At 42.3% G+C, this 15,822-nt stretch overlaps 2 protein-coding genes across 2 annotated transcripts in view; one reads left to right on the forward strand and one right to left on the reverse strand.

Annotated features, from left to right (window-relative positions):
- LOC126237329 (uncharacterized) overlaps positions 1-15,822 on the reverse strand; it is a 386,613-nt gene that overhangs the window by 352,443 nt on the left and 18,348 nt on the right. The window lies entirely within an intron of this gene.
- Positions 1-15,822, forward strand: part of LOC126237328 (uncharacterized) — a 190,676-nt gene that overhangs the window by 447 nt on the left and 174,407 nt on the right. The gene's annotated exons all lie outside the window — the stretch shown is intronic.

The raw sequence follows: 15,822 nt of genomic DNA on the forward strand, positions 1-15,822 counted from the left end.
GTACGTATTAAAAGGATTACCGGAAGTGGGTGCTTCACATTTCAAATCTGCGTTAAAAACAAAATACGTAGGTCTAATTCAGCTTCCCGACAATTTAAAGCATTGTGCTAGATCCTTCACTGTGGAATGTCCTTACATTAACGTCTGTAATCAACCCGCCTTTGTAGGACTGCAGAAGATCTTCAGCTGAAAAAAGAATCACAAAAAAAGACAATTTGTGCAATAAGTCGTTGCTTTCTAGAGAACGTAATGTGAGAAGTTTAACAACGGACGTCCTTCAGATTGGCACATTTAGCTCAGTTAAAATTCCAACAACGTACTTTGTCGTATCCATACAAAATCGAGAATGCGTTTACTGGACGACTATTATGTGAAACATTCCCATGCACTTGTTAGAAATGCACGTCGCACATTAAATTGTGTTTTTCTTGCTATGGCATTTACGCTACTTTCCTGTCATGAAGATGGGTTCATGGTGTCGCACAACAGTCGTTTCTGTTATTGACTGCATGAGTCCTTATTCTTACATTACTTTACCGTAATCTGTCTCAGTAAGTTTGTACTATAACAGCTTTAGAAAGGTTAAGTTTTATGTTTGATGTTATTGCATGACAGGATATTGGTGACAATGCTGGAGCGAGAAGCTGCCATTTGATTTTCCTATAGAGAACAAAATTTCCTCTTGTATTCTGACTTCAGTAGAAACTTAAACGGCATTTTTCAGTGTTGCATTCCAGGATTCCTCTCCAGTGAAGCAGCTACTTAGGCAGGGAAATCGTTAATTTGAGAACAGTGTCAACGACATTGCTGGAAGATTAAAAATTTCAACCATTTGTTCGGATCCTGGCAGTGTTTCTTTGAAACAGATACTCTCATTCACAATGACTCGTACAATCGGTCTTCCTTGCGCAGTACTGCTGGAGAATGAAGCGTTAGCGCTTCAGACCAATTCCGATCGATATGAGTTGTTTAAGAGTGTCAAAGGCAGATGTAGTTTATGGTTACAGACGAAACAGGCGGTTATCACGGCACGCCCAACAGAATTCTTAAGTTCGTAAAACACAGCAACATCTCAAGGCAACGGTTGTCGCCTTCGACACACGAAATAACACTTCATGTAACTGATTCGTTGCAATCACTCTGCAAGCATGTTTGTAGACATCCCCATTGAAAATTGATTCATCATATTGGTCTGACGGTGATTTGTCTTCCTGTTGTACAACACAGTGCGATCACACGCTGTTCTGAAAGCCCCCCAGGAGGAAACGGGTCAAGGCCTCGATCGCCTTCCAGATTTAAGATTTCCGTGATTACCCTAAATCGCTTACGGTAAGTACCGGATGTTATTTTTTTTTTGGGGGGGGGGGGGCGGTACGGTCGATTTTCTTCTCCAGTCCAAGGCTGTATTCTGGTCTCTGAAGACCTAGTCGTCTGCGGGAGTGCACAACCGTAAACATTTTTCCTTTGAAAGACCATTCAAAGAGTACGAGTCATTAAACGAAAATATTCACGGTTTATCCAGACCAAAATCATTGCATGACTTCTTAAAATGAAAATATTCCAAAGTCTTTGCGATCAAATCTTGACGAACTACTTTCCTGGTGCGAAGAGATTGACAGTAAAATGTAGACGGAGAGAAATATAAAGTTGTGCACTTTGACTACACAGTCAAAAATGAAGGACTACATGTCACATCGAAGTTTGGAAGTAACAGTGCTGAAAGGTTTAAACGGTCGCGTACGCTCAGTTCTAGGTACAGTTAATGGCATATTTCGATTCTTCGTTAACATACTAAGAAGACGAAGTTTATAGGGAGAAAAAGGAAGATATGGGTTAACGTCAAGTGGATTATGATGTCATTAGAGACGACGCACAAGCTAGGATTGCTTAGAGAAACCGGCCGTTTCCTTTTCAAAGAAATCATCCCGGCATTGACCTTCAGCTGTTTAGGCAAACCACGGAAAATCTAAATCTGGATAGACGGTCAGGGACTCGAACCCCCGTCCTCCCAAATGCGCGTCCCGTGTCTCACCACAGCGCCATCTCCCACTGTCTGAAGTTTGCCTCCGCAAGATACTGTTTATAAATCACCTGTACGACCTGTATCCACTAACAGATTAGCAATACTGCCATAAATCGAAATAATTAAAAATTAGGATTTTAGCTTGACAAACCTTCCACATCACTTAAAATAACCCCGTTTAAAAGTCTCCAAATGAGCGGTTTGGGTAGCCCTCTACGATGCAGTCCACAGTCTTCCACTTCCTTTATTGAGATACTGTGTACATGAGTGGCATCTGTGTCGAAATTGATAGTGGACATGGAATGTGCACAACGAAAAGAAACGCGGTTAGTTCAAAATGGTTCAAATGGCTCTGAGCATTATGGGACATAACTGCTGTGGTCATCAGTCCCCTAGAACTTAGAACTACTTAAACCTAACTAAGCTAAGGACAACACACACATCCATGCCCGAGGCAGGATTCGAACCTGCGACCGTAGCGGTAGCGCGATTCCAGACTGCAGCGCCTAGAACCGCCCGGCCACTCCGGCCAGCAAACGCGGTTAGTAACAGGCGTATTTCATTCAGGGGGAATTTAAATAATCAGGCACTTGAAGAAAGACGCCTAAAATCTCACAAAAATCTGCTAAGAATAGTCCCGGAACTGAATTTCACCCTCAAAATCTGTTAACATTCTTTACCTCCATACATATCCATTCAGGGATCGCGAAGAAACACTAGTAAGAGGTCACACATGGTCCCATAAGCAATCATTCTTCTTGGGGTCTGTCCATCAATGATACAGTAAGAAATCGTAATATACAAGGTGGTAGTGCAGATATTGTTATTGGGGATCGAGGACAGTGTGCTGAACAACATTACATCATCACTTACTACATTTGCAGACTAATAATTATAGCTATTGGGAGTAGTATGTTTTTAGGTTGTTTAGTACCTCCAAGTGCATGTGGCAAGAGCAACCCATTAATCCCAGACATGTAACATGTAAGGTGTTCAAGTGTGGACGCGAGGATGCGAAACAGTTAGTCTATAGTGACAGATCTAGCCCACTTAGTGATGCAGTTACGACCGTGTAGAAAACATCAGGTAATAAATTATCTGACGTGTTCGCGGGAAGGCTTAAATGCACAGAAAAAAACAACTAACACAAGTGGATTCAATTAAGGTACCAATGATCACGGTATCTGCTGTTTTCCCCCTAACTCCCTGTATAAATGTATGGCTATCAGTCTCGGTTTGAATCCACTTCGGTGAGTCGTGTGTCAGTTTAGCAACTTATTTAATCAAATAGCTTCCCATTTGGATCGAGTGGGTCTCATTTCAATCTTTACCACCAGCAAAACTAGGTAAGTGATCACCACCATTTCTTCCTCAGCATCTAGCGACGTTAGTCAGCGGACTACGAAGGTGGGTAAAGTATTGTCTGTCACGAACATATTACTGATCTGCAGAGTAAAGTTGTCAGTTGGAGGGTTCGTTTGATCACCTCAATGCCTGAGTAGGTATGGTCCTACTTGGAGTGGCGTCCCCTTGTCTTCTCCGACTTATAATATACAAACTGTTGCCAGAGAAAGATGCGGTAACAGAAAAAAATCCTAGGATCAGGTGAGAATTCAGAGCCAGACCTTTGGACTCGTAGTCAGACGGTAATCACTATAATTTATCTGGGTACACGGCCCGACATTTTCAGGGCTCTAAATCGTGTCTCGATATTAGAGTGTTCGAGAACAAAAAATGAAAAATGAACACGTTCGCAACATTACCTTTAAATTGTAAACTTAAAATTCCTGTGACAGTTATTTATTTAATTTTTAACGTTATTTGCGTCACCGCATTTCAACAACGTAAAGTCTCTGCCATTTCTGTTTGCCCATTGTCTAGGTCTCGCTTACGTACAGTGCTGCTGAGACCTTAATATGCAGTTTCAGACATTATGTTCTACATTGTAGGCCAGTATTAGACACCAGGTAATTTCGTTTGATAAAGGTATCTTCTCTCCACCTTTGATAGCCTTATAGTTAAAACCTTCGTTGCTTCGGCCATCTTGTATAACCTCACGTTCCTAATAGCGACAGCCTCCAGTTTATTTATTGCATCAGTTCGCCTGCCATTATTCTTTAGGTTTTCCTCAAAACAGTTTTTGGCTACTGACAGATAAATTCGTCAATTTACACTGTTCCTTTCACTACTTTCGACCGCTAAGGGCAGAGTTATTTCATAGACACTTGTCACGGTGCCATTCACAGACAATGACATTTTTTGTGACCGGATTTTTGTTGTAAGCCTAAGCAATGTAATCACCTACAAGCAAAACTAATTTTCACAGTCACTGACTTTTCCATGTAACGTAACTTGCGGAAGACAAAAACCGACTATCAGAAACCGTGTTTCGCCTTCATGTTTAGCCCGATCATATACCTGTTTTCCAAGCAGAGTTTGTTTAACAGGAACTATGTTTAGGAATCAGCTGTTTCGACTTTGTAAGTTTTCTCAGATGAGGTTATTAGTAGCTTCGTCATGTTTTAGTAGACAGAGAACACGATTTACTCATTGCTGATATTGAGATCATAGGGAGGCGATGAGATTGTTTAAGAAAAGATGCGAAAATCTTACCCAGGCCAATTAATACCTGGGAAACTTTCATTATAGTCATCTAGATCACGAGCTATGTGGAAAAATGTGCAAAGTGGTCATTGGTGGAAAACATTGTTGTACTCCAACAATTTGGCGACTCTGGATGGCTTGGAAAACTTCCAAACGCGAGACACCGATAGACGTATTCCCGTGCACAGTATCACCAAACGTTTTATCATCATCCACTGTATGTGTGAGCCTTTGGTACAAAAAGAGATAATGGGGAAAGAAGTTTACAAATTAGCCATCTGTGCGACATGGAAGGTCGTCAACAATTCGATTTTGCTAATTTAGGAAATTTAACACAATATCTATGACTCTTTCCGTGTAATAAAAGTTAAAATGTGTGTGTTTTAGAGCAAACATGAGAAATTATTAACATCCCATCGAGTCCAACACAGTTTCTTTTCCTCCGTTCTGTACAAAATTATTTTCTCTAAACTAACTGACGTTTAAATAAGAACCTAGCAATCTGACAACCCAGTCACAATTCAAATGCGGTATAGCTTTTACATAGAGAGAATCCACAATTCCCTAATCGTTAGTGGAGTGTTTACGTGATGAACCAAAAGCCGTATTGGGAAATTGGTAATAGGATAAAACGAATATAGGAGCTCATGTAAACGTTCTAATTATAAGGTGGATTACTTATTTGTAATTAAAAATGAATGTCATCAACTTGTTTGTACCTAATTTCTTTCACAACAATATATTTTAATGGAACCTGCTTAACAAGAGAGAGAAGCTAGAAATCGTTAATATGTACCCTCAAAACCACATGCGTGTCAACTTCCAACTCAGTCATCTTTGATCATCAACGGTGATTTTAAAGGTTCTAGTTGACGTAGAAAAATATAAAATATAAACTTAGTTATACATAAATAATTTTTTCAGATCACAATACTTCATTAGTCAGACATTTGTATGGGATTATTACAGAGAGCATGCTACCACATGATTCATTTCGATATTATTCAGACTCATTAGAGTCTTTATGTTTGTTGACAGAGGACTCGCAATTTTTCACAATTTATTTTCGTACAGAGCATAATTAGTGCATCCTATTATAACTGTTAACGACGATCCGAACGTGCGAAACAGCTTCTCAGATGTGTGAGCACTTGAAGACAATAGAAAGTTGCCCTGGACGGCGAGTGTTCATTGCAGAAAAGGTTATCGTCAGAAGTGTCTCAGAGAATTTTAATAAGGCTGCTGTTCTGTTCCCTGTATACATAGACGAAAAAAAAAATGGTTAAAATGGCTTTGAGCACTATGGGACTTAACATCTAGAACTTAGAACTACCTAAACCTAACTAACCTAAGGACATCACACACATCCCTGCCCGAAGCAGGATTCGAACCTGCGACCGTAGCGGTCGCGCGGTTCCAGACTAAAGCGCCTAGAACCGTTCGGCCACACCAGCCAGCTTATACATACACGATTTGATGAATAGGTTGGGCAGCAGACTGCGGCCGCTTGCTGACGATGCTGTAGTTTGCGGGGAACTGTCGTCGTTCGGTGGCTGTAGGAGGGTGCAGAATGACTTACTCAGGAATATTATTTGATCTCATTAATGAGAGCTTGTTCTAAATGTGGAAAAATGTAATGCCGACAAGTAGGAAAAATAATGCTCGGTGGTGTACTGTGTGACAGAGGCACTTCGATTAAATATCTTGGCGTAACATTGCAAAGCGACATGAAATGAAACGAGCACGTAAAGTCGGTTGCAGGGAAGTAGAATGGTCAACATCGGTTTATCGAGAGAATTCTAGGAAAGTGTAGCTCATCTATAAAGAAGACCGCGTATAGAATACTTGTGCGACCCATTCTTTAGTACTATTCGAGTGCTTGGAATCCCTCCAGGTCGCATTAAAGGAAGACGTCGAAGCAATTCAGAGGCGGACTCCTAGATTTGTTGCCAGCAGGTCCGATCAAAACACGGGTATTAAGAAATTGCTTTTGCGCCAGACTGCAGATGCGAATATTAAGGAAATGAAGTAAAGGGAATCCCTGCAGAGAAAGAGACATTCCTTTAGCGAAACGCTGTTGAGAAAGTTGAGATAAAAGGAATTTGTGGCTGACTGAAGAACGGTCGTACTCCCAACGACATTTGAGAACTCAGGGTTAGTACGGAAGTATAGAGACAGTCGTTTTTTCCTCGCTCCATTTGCGTGTGGAAAGGGAAGGTACTCTCCGCCACGTAGCTTATGGCGCCTTTCGGAGTATGTATGTAGATGTAGAACGTAATCCAAATCTCTGTCCTCTCTTGGGTGTTCAATGCATCTGGTAGAACCTACTGTTCTGATCCTAGATGCTGTGCATGGAGTTTATACTCGTCGTAGGAGTGGAAGAGCTGCTGACCTTCGCTCGCCCAACTGTCGTTTCCGCGTGTAGAATGTGTTTTGCTTGTTGTGGAACAAAGCAGTGCCTTATCCGCGGCTAAGCGTACTGCGACGCAACTAAACCGGTTCCGATACGCCAAGAGAAAACAGTCGGTAGTCACTGATAAGAAAACACTGTTCACGAGACAGCAGTTCTTTTAACTGTACTTCACAGCTGATAATACGTCATTTGTTCGAACTGGCATAAGCGTCGAAATTGTAGGTCAGACAGGCTGTTATACTGTATTCGCTGCTGTAAAAAGTAATAAGAATGGATTTATGATCTGTTGAAAGAAGGGGGACCCAGTCTTAGAAAGCATTAATTTTGATTGTTTCGTTTTGTCCCACTTTTGCAGGATTTGTCTCTATAAGCTTTATTTCTTTTTCCACTTTTAATAGCACTACAGGCTTCATTTCTTTTTCCACTTTTAATAGCACTACAGATATGCCTCTTTATTCGTTGACTGTACAAACGCTGTTCTTTGTGCCTTAGTACTTTAATTGTTTGTAATATACTTGGGGCAGAATGGGCACAGAAAACCGACCAGTATTCGCTCCAAGGTTGGCCGACGCACTATGTCAATCGTCAATACGGATGTGTCTCGGTCAGTACTGAGCAGAATTAACTGAGGAATTGTGCGTTCTGCTTTTCCGGCGGCTAAAATTTCCGTAGCGGAGCCAGTGTACGACAAGAAAGAAGAACTTCATTAATGACGAGGGACAAACTCGGATTGAGGGCAGGATGAGAAACTAATAGGCCATGCTCTTTTCAAATTAACCATCTCAGCATTTGCCTTACCAATTACGGAAATCACAGAAAACATTAAGTTGGATGGTTAAATGTGTGGCCTAAATCGCCGCCCTTTTGAATGAGCGCCTAGTGTACTAACCGTTGTTCCATATTCCTCTGTAAGAGAATATGGTGTAACGTTTGGGGACAACGGTCGTTAAGTATTTCCTCCGTACAAAATCCGTTCCAACATTACCTGGAAATAAGTAAGAGAAAATACAAAAGCAAGAAAAATTGGAACTGGATGCAGTTCTACTTTAGATGAGCGGCGTATTGCGACTTCAGGGACAACATACAGTGACTGATTGCTTCTCGAACGGTTGTGATGCTGTCTCTAGCAATATTTCTATAGTAGGACTATTATTACATCTTTTGTGCAATAACGAATCGTCTGACGTAGTCCGCAACAAGCAGGAAGTTAGGTTCCTTCTGCTAGAAACATTGTAGCATTGTAGAAGTCTTGCAACACCCAAGGACTATGACATAATGCAGAGTCAAGAATTATGGATCTGAAGGCGTAAGGAAGCGAGAAGATATACCTTTTTCATACGTAATGAGTCTCACAGACTACAGTTGTGGAATAGATGATGTTCCGAAAAAATGCCCAAAACCCCTGACCGAGTATCGTGTCCGGTTTTGTGCACGTTGATGAAATGCCTACGCAAAATTTTAAGCAACAGCTTCATTCAGAACTTGCTGCTGAACGACCCATTTAGGTAGGCCACTATAAGGACTTCCAATTGACAAACAACCGACAGTTTTTCTCCAGACAGGTTCTGCAAATAGGACCTCACTATCTAGCTAGATTTCGGAGGGACAACACGCGCTTTCACATTCTGTATAGCCTGTGAGGAATACATACGCGTCCACTGCTTAGGGGCCGTTTTGACAGTATTATTTGCTGAATGCTGAAGCGTCACAATAATAGGAAAACCAACGCAAGTCTTGTTACCCTCGAGATGCGATACCATGTCTGCAAATTTAACTATGACATTTGCAATGTTGTACTCCTAGCGAATGACTGCTGTTACGTCGTCGTGATTAATGAATGTATTCGAATTATATGTTGCCCGTGTACTGCTACGTGTACACTATCATTTTTCTGGATATGCACTTCTCTTTTGTCTGAATGTCTTTAATTCATTAATAGTTTGCAGGTTTGCCTCCTTTGAGACAGATTAGGGCGAGAAAGGAAACTTCCAGAAAATCGGGGTAAAATATCTTTCATTCACACACAGTTGTAGGGTCAAATGATAGGTCCAGGTCTGTTCTATGAAGTTTACTATGCCGATGGAGGAGAAACAGTGCTGCACCCGTAGTCATTTTTTAGATACCGCAGTTACTTCTACGCAGAGGCGGTCGCGAGTGTAAATTCTGGGTGTTCACAAGTTTTTAGACTCAGAAAAATTTGAGTGTGTGAAATTAATAGCATCTACTGTATAACAGTTGCGCTTATCAACAAGTTTATACAACTACAACCACTGCCAATAATAATAACTCTAATAATAATAATAAGAAGAAGAATAAGCAAAACCTATCTGACGAAAGAATTGTTTTCTGGAATTTTGTTGTTTTGTACACAGTAAGTACGGTTTAGGGTAATAAAGAAATAATGCGTAAGCGTTCGCAACTCTCCATTTCGCTTTTTTGTGTAAATGGGAGTTTTCGTGATTTTCCATTTTTTCGGACAAAGGTAAAGGATCCCTAACAGATATATTAGTTCACGAATTTACTTCTGGGCTGAAAATTAAATATTCTTACGCTGCACCTACAAGTCAACTTTGTGCTAACTGTAAACTGTCTTCTTAAATGTGAAATTGCAGGCACGCTTGTTTCATTCCGTCACTCAATCAAAGGATCTGTTCTCGGAGGACCTAGTTCCTTTGAGGCTAACTTTTCCTGACAATTTTATTTTCTGTTCCGTGAATGAGATTTTCATTCTGCAGCGGAGTGTGCGCTGATATGAAACTTCCTGGCAGATTAAAGTTGCGTGCCGGACCGAGACTCGAACTCGGTAGTTTTGCCTTTCGTGGGCAAGTGCTCTACCGTCTGAGTTACTCAGCCGCGACTGACCCGTCCTCACAGTCAACAATCAACTCCAAACACAATGTGCTGTTTATGGAAATGATTAAACTCAAGTCTACCAACATGGTCACTTGAGTAGAATACAAATGAGGCGCTGAGATCCGTAAGGGCCTGAAGCACACAGTGATAAAGCTTTTCGTGAATTTTTTATATACAATGTGGGCCTATAGCACAGATAAACCTGACTCACAATAAGATCAACAGGTTTCAGAAGCATGAATAAATGCTACAATCTTACAATCGACGGTGATGTGTTTTAGGTCCTTGTGGTTCTCAGCGCCTCAAATGGAATACTGTACGATAAATTTCATAACGTAATATTCAATAACTCTTTCAGAAATGCACAAAATAGATTTACTGTCAGTACAACTTTAAAATATACTGACGTCCGAACTAATTTTACTACAGTATACAGTGAGTGAATTAGCATATTTGAGGCTCTTATGCAGCAGCCACCACTACTTCTACAGAAACATTACACTTATTAAAAATTGTTGTAATATTATATTCCACCTTACAAAAGCTCTACACTTATGATAAAAATGCAGCATCCCTTCGAACTATAAAACACTCATTCCAGTATTTCAGCACGAAAAGATGACCACACAGCAAAATACTCACATCTGTGAGTTGTATCAACTGTCGGAAACTATATTTCCGTAACGTTTATCTAGCATTAATTGTGTGCACAGTAAGATTGTGGCCATCGGCCAGTACTAGCATAAACAACGCCGAAAGGAAATATTGAGCACTATGTATTGGAAAGCGTAGTGTTTAAAATGCTCATCCATGCCCAAGCGAGATTCGAATCTGTAACATTCAGTTAGACCAGTGGTTCTTAATCTGGGGCTAATTACACATCAGAAACTACATAATAGCTACTATACTGCTGTACACAGTATTATCATTATTACTATTATTATTATTAGAATGGCTAGACACTAAGCATTAACATCCTGAAACCTTCCAATTTCTGCCAGTTCAGAAGTAAGGAGCGCAGCAATCAAGTGACTTACAAACAGTAAGTATAATGTACACTAACTTCGTTGATTTTAAATCGGGTTGCAGTGTGCAGGTCAAGCAAGTGCCAGAATGGAGAGGAGTAATGCAAGGGAAGTATGTTTTGTAACGAGTATCTACCCTCAATGTGGATAGTTACCTTTCTTATCTGAGAAAGAGTTGTAGGTATCATTTGTGAAGCACCACGAAATGCCTTGGCAGGCGAGAGATGGAAAAGAAGTGAAGAGGGTTATACATGATGCCGATGATACTTGGTTTGTGGGGCGCTCAACAACGTGATTATGAGCGTCTGTACAAATTCTGAATCCTTTCAGTGTCCAGTCTCGCTCTTCCTCAAATGATGATGAAATCGTGAGGAACACCCTCCCCACACATACACACAATTCACCTTTCATCATTTTAAAAATCGAATTATTCCAAGAAATGTCTTGGCAGTGGGGTAGGGAGAGGGGGAGGGGGGGGAGTGCTAGCTAAAGCCTGACTGCACTCTATGAAAGGTTGGGAATCTGTGCGTTTGCGTATCGCCAAATAGAACAAAGGTAAAAATAACTAGTAATTTCTTCAGAAAGGTGTAACTTACTCGAGTTCCACACAAAGAAATGTGGCAAAGACGACAAAGAGACTGATGAACCTCTCCGAAGGCGAGGGAGAGAGAGAGAGTGAGAGAGAGAGAGAGAGAGAGAGAGAGAGAGAGAGAGAGAAAGAGACCGCACATGAATGATTACAGCAATAGCAAACTTGTCAAGTAAGAGAAGCAGCGCGGCGCTTTTAATGGGTGTAGTTTCTGCTGACGCCGGGCACTAATGCACCCTGTTAGCACCTCATTGTTTCGTAACAGCAGCGGAGGGTGCATTGCTCCCCAGAGACGGAAGAAAGTGGGGCCGCCTCTCGCCAGTGCGGCATCGCAGCTATTGATTTTCGGTCGCGTAGAGACGCAGACGCTTTTCGGCCTTGACCCACTTTTCACCAGTTTCCGCCCGGTCCATTGTGGGGAGTGTGAGCAAAGAAAAGTAAATTTTTGGGGGGAAATCAGGGGAGTGAATTTGGCAGGTGAGAGGTGGAAAAAAGATGAAGGGGAATATGCATGATGACTATGATAATGACGATGATACACTGCTGGCCATTAAAATTGCTACACCAAGAAGAAATGCAGATGATAAACGAGTATTCATTGGACAAATATATTATACTAGAACTGACATGTGATTACATTTTCACGCAATTTGGGTGCATAGATCCTCAGAAATCAGTACCCAGAACAACCACCTCTAGCCGTAATAACGGCCTTGATAGGCCTGGGCATTGAGTCAAACAGAGCTTGGATGGCGTGTACAGGTACAGCTGCCCATGCAGCTTCAACACGATGCCACAGTTCATCAAGATTAGTGACTGGCGTATTGTGACGAGCCAGTTGTTCGGCCACCATTGACCAGACGTTTTCAGTTGGTGAGATATCTGGAGAATGTGCTGGCCAGGGCAACAGTCGAACGTTTTCTGTATCCAGAAAGGCTCGTACAGGACCTGCAACATGCGGTCGTGCATTATCCTACTGAAATGTAGTGTTACGCAGGGATCGAATGAAGGGTAGAGCCACGGGTCGCAACACAACTGAAATGTAACGTCCACTGTTCAAAGTGCTGTCAATGCGAACAAGAGGTGACCGAGACGTGTAACCAATGGCACCCCATACCATCACGCCGGGTGATACGCCAGTATGGCGATGACGAATACACGCTTCCAATGTGCGTTCACCGCGATGTCGCCAAACACGGATGCGACCATCATGATTCTGTAAACAGAACCTGGATTCATCCGAAAAAATGACGTTTTGGCATTCGTGCACCCAGGTTCGTCGTTGAGTACACCATCGCAGGCACTCCTGTCTGTGATGCAGCGTCAAGGGTAACAGCAGCCATGGTCACCGAGCTGATAGTCCATGCTGCTGCAAACGTCGTCGAACTGTTCGTGCAGATGGTTGTTGTCTTGCAAACGTCTCCATCTGTTGACTCAGGGATCGAGAAGTGGCTTCACGATCCGTTACAGATATGCGGATAAGATGCCTGTCATTGCGACTGCTAGTGATACGAGGCCGTTGAGATCCAGCACGGCGTTCCGTATTACCCTCCTGAACCCACCGATTCCATATTCTACTAACAGTCGTTGGATCTCGACCAACGCGAGCAGCAATGTCGCGATACGATTAACCGCAGTCATGATAGGCTACAATCCGACCTTTATCAAAGTCGGAAACGTGATGGTACGCATTTCTCCTCCTTACACGAGGCATCACAACAACGATTCACCAGGCAACGCCGGTCAACTGCTGTTTGTGTATAAGAAATCGGTTGGAACTTTCCTCATGTCAGCACGTTGTAGGTGTCGCCACCGGCGCCAACCTTGTGTGAATGGTCTGAAAATGTAATCATTTGCATATCACAGCATCTTCTTCCTGTCTGTTAAATTTCGCGTCTGTAGCACGTCATCTTCGTGGTGTAGTAATTTTAATGGCCAGTAGTGTACTTCGTTCTATCGTGTTCTATTAGGGTGTGCTGAAAAGTAATGCCTTCGTATTTTTATGTGAAAACCCTTAAAGCGTTTTAAATAAAATAAACGTTGTTAACATTGTACATCTTTATTCTACATGTTTATTTCTCAATATTATCACCCTGGCGGCGAACACGTTTCTGCCAACGAGAGATCAGTTTGTTGGTACTACCACTGTAGAATGTTTGCATTGACGGAGCCACGGCCTCTCCTCTCTTACACCGCTTCATCACTATCAAAGTTTAGTTCTCGACGGTGCTCTTTAAGTTTTGGAAATAGATGAAAATCCCATGGTGCCAAGATGGGACTTTATGGAGGATGCTAGATGACAGTGAACCCAAGACCTAGGGTTGTTGCCGATGTCGCTATGCCATTTTCACGCTGAAGGAGAGAGTGCTCCATGAGCGGACGAACTCTTCGAATTCGAAAATCGGTTACAGCACTCTCTTTCACGTGCGCCTGAATAGCTTCGTTACACACCGCCATGTTATACGCTACAGTTCGGAGCCCTGCAGCGGCAGAGGGCTGCAGATACGTAGACATGCAGAATAACGATGTAGAATGTTAATAACGTTTGTTTTATTTTAAAAGTTTTAAGAGTTTTCGCATTTACTGCATCTGTACCCGGTCCATGCTACACTGAGGTGACAAAAGTCACGGAATAGCAATATCACATGTACAGATGGAGGAAGTAGCCCATACACAAGGTATAAAAGGGTAATGCATTGGCGGAGCTGTCTTTTGTACTCAGGTGATTCATATGAAAAGGTTTCCAAAGTGATTATGGCCATACGAATTGAATTCACAGACTTTGAACCCGGAATAGTAGTTGGAGCTAGATGCATGGAACATTTCGGTAATCGTTAGGTAATTCAATATTCCAAGATGCACAGGGGTAAGAGTGTGCCGAGAATACCAAATTTCAGGCATCACATCTCACAACAGGCACCTCAGTGGCTGAAGGCCTCCACTTAACGACCGAGAGCAGCAGCGTTTGCGTAGTGTTGTCAGTGCTAACAGACAAGCAACACTGCGTGAAATAACAGACATCAACGTGGTACGTACGACGAACGTATCCCTTAGGACAGGGTGGGGAAATTTGGCATTAATTGGCTATGACCGCAGACGATTGAGACGACAGCACGACATCACCTGCAGTACCTCTGTTGGGCTAGTAACCACATCGGATGGATCCTAGACCACTGGTAAACCGTGGCTCGGTCAGATGAGTCCCAATGTCAGTTGGTAAAAACTGACGGTAGCGTTTGCGTATGGCACAGACCCCACGAAGCCATGGACTCAAGTTGTCAACAAGGCACTATGCAAGCTGGTGGTGGCTCCAGAATGGTGTCGGCTGTATTTACATGAAAGTACTGGGATCTCTGGTCCAATGGAGCTGATCATTGACTGTATGGTTATGTAGAGCTATTTGTATCAATTAATGAACTTAATGTACCCAAACAACGATGAGATTTTCATACAACACAACACGCCGTGTCAGCGGGTGACAGTTGCTCGCAACTGATTTGAGGATCATTCTCGACAATTTTAGCGATGTTTTGCCACCCAGATCGCACGACATAAACCTATCGAACATTTTTGGGACATAATCTAGAGGTCAGTTTGTGCAGAAATCCTGCACTAGCAACACTTTCGCTTTAAGGACAGCTTACTGGGCAGTATGGCTCAGTATTTCTGCAGAGTGCTTCTAATGGCTTGTTGAGTCCATGCCGCGTCGAGCTGCTGCACTATGCCGGACTAAAGAAGGCCAGACACGACATTAGGAGGTATCCCATGGCTTTTGTCACCTCAGTGTATAATGTGTTAATCAGCATTACACAGACAGTTGTGGGCATGCCAGCATAGGCAAACAATACGTAGAATTACAAGAGGCAAAAATTAAATGCATTGAAATTTTATCGCTGGGCTCTGTGGCCGAGCCGTTCTAGGCGCTTCAGTCTGGAACCGCGCGACCGCTACGATCGCAGGTTCGAATCCTGCCTCGGGCATGGATGTGTGTGATGTCCTTAAGTTAGTTATGTTTAAGTAGTTCCAAGTCGTAGGGGACTGATGACCTCAGATGTTAAGTCCCATAGTGCTCAGAGCCATTTGAACCATTTTTGAAACTTTATCAGTTACGAAAACCTAGATGTTACTACAAGGGACAATGCTGCAAATAAAAGTTGGTAAGACTTTTCCATACTCACACTTATTTCGTGTATTTTGCAATAGTATATCACTACCCCACCATGCCCTTATGATGTTGCCCAAAGGGAACTGTCTTTCAGATGACGTTTCTGATCAGCTCTCGCCGCCAAAATTTCATTCACTATTAGGTCTTCCA

The sequence above is a fragment of the Schistocerca nitens genome, chromosome 2, assembly GCF_023898315.1.
Source record: "Schistocerca nitens isolate TAMUIC-IGC-003100 chromosome 2, iqSchNite1.1, whole genome shotgun sequence".
NCBI classification, from domain to species: domain Eukaryota; kingdom Metazoa; phylum Arthropoda; class Insecta; order Orthoptera; family Acrididae; genus Schistocerca; species Schistocerca nitens.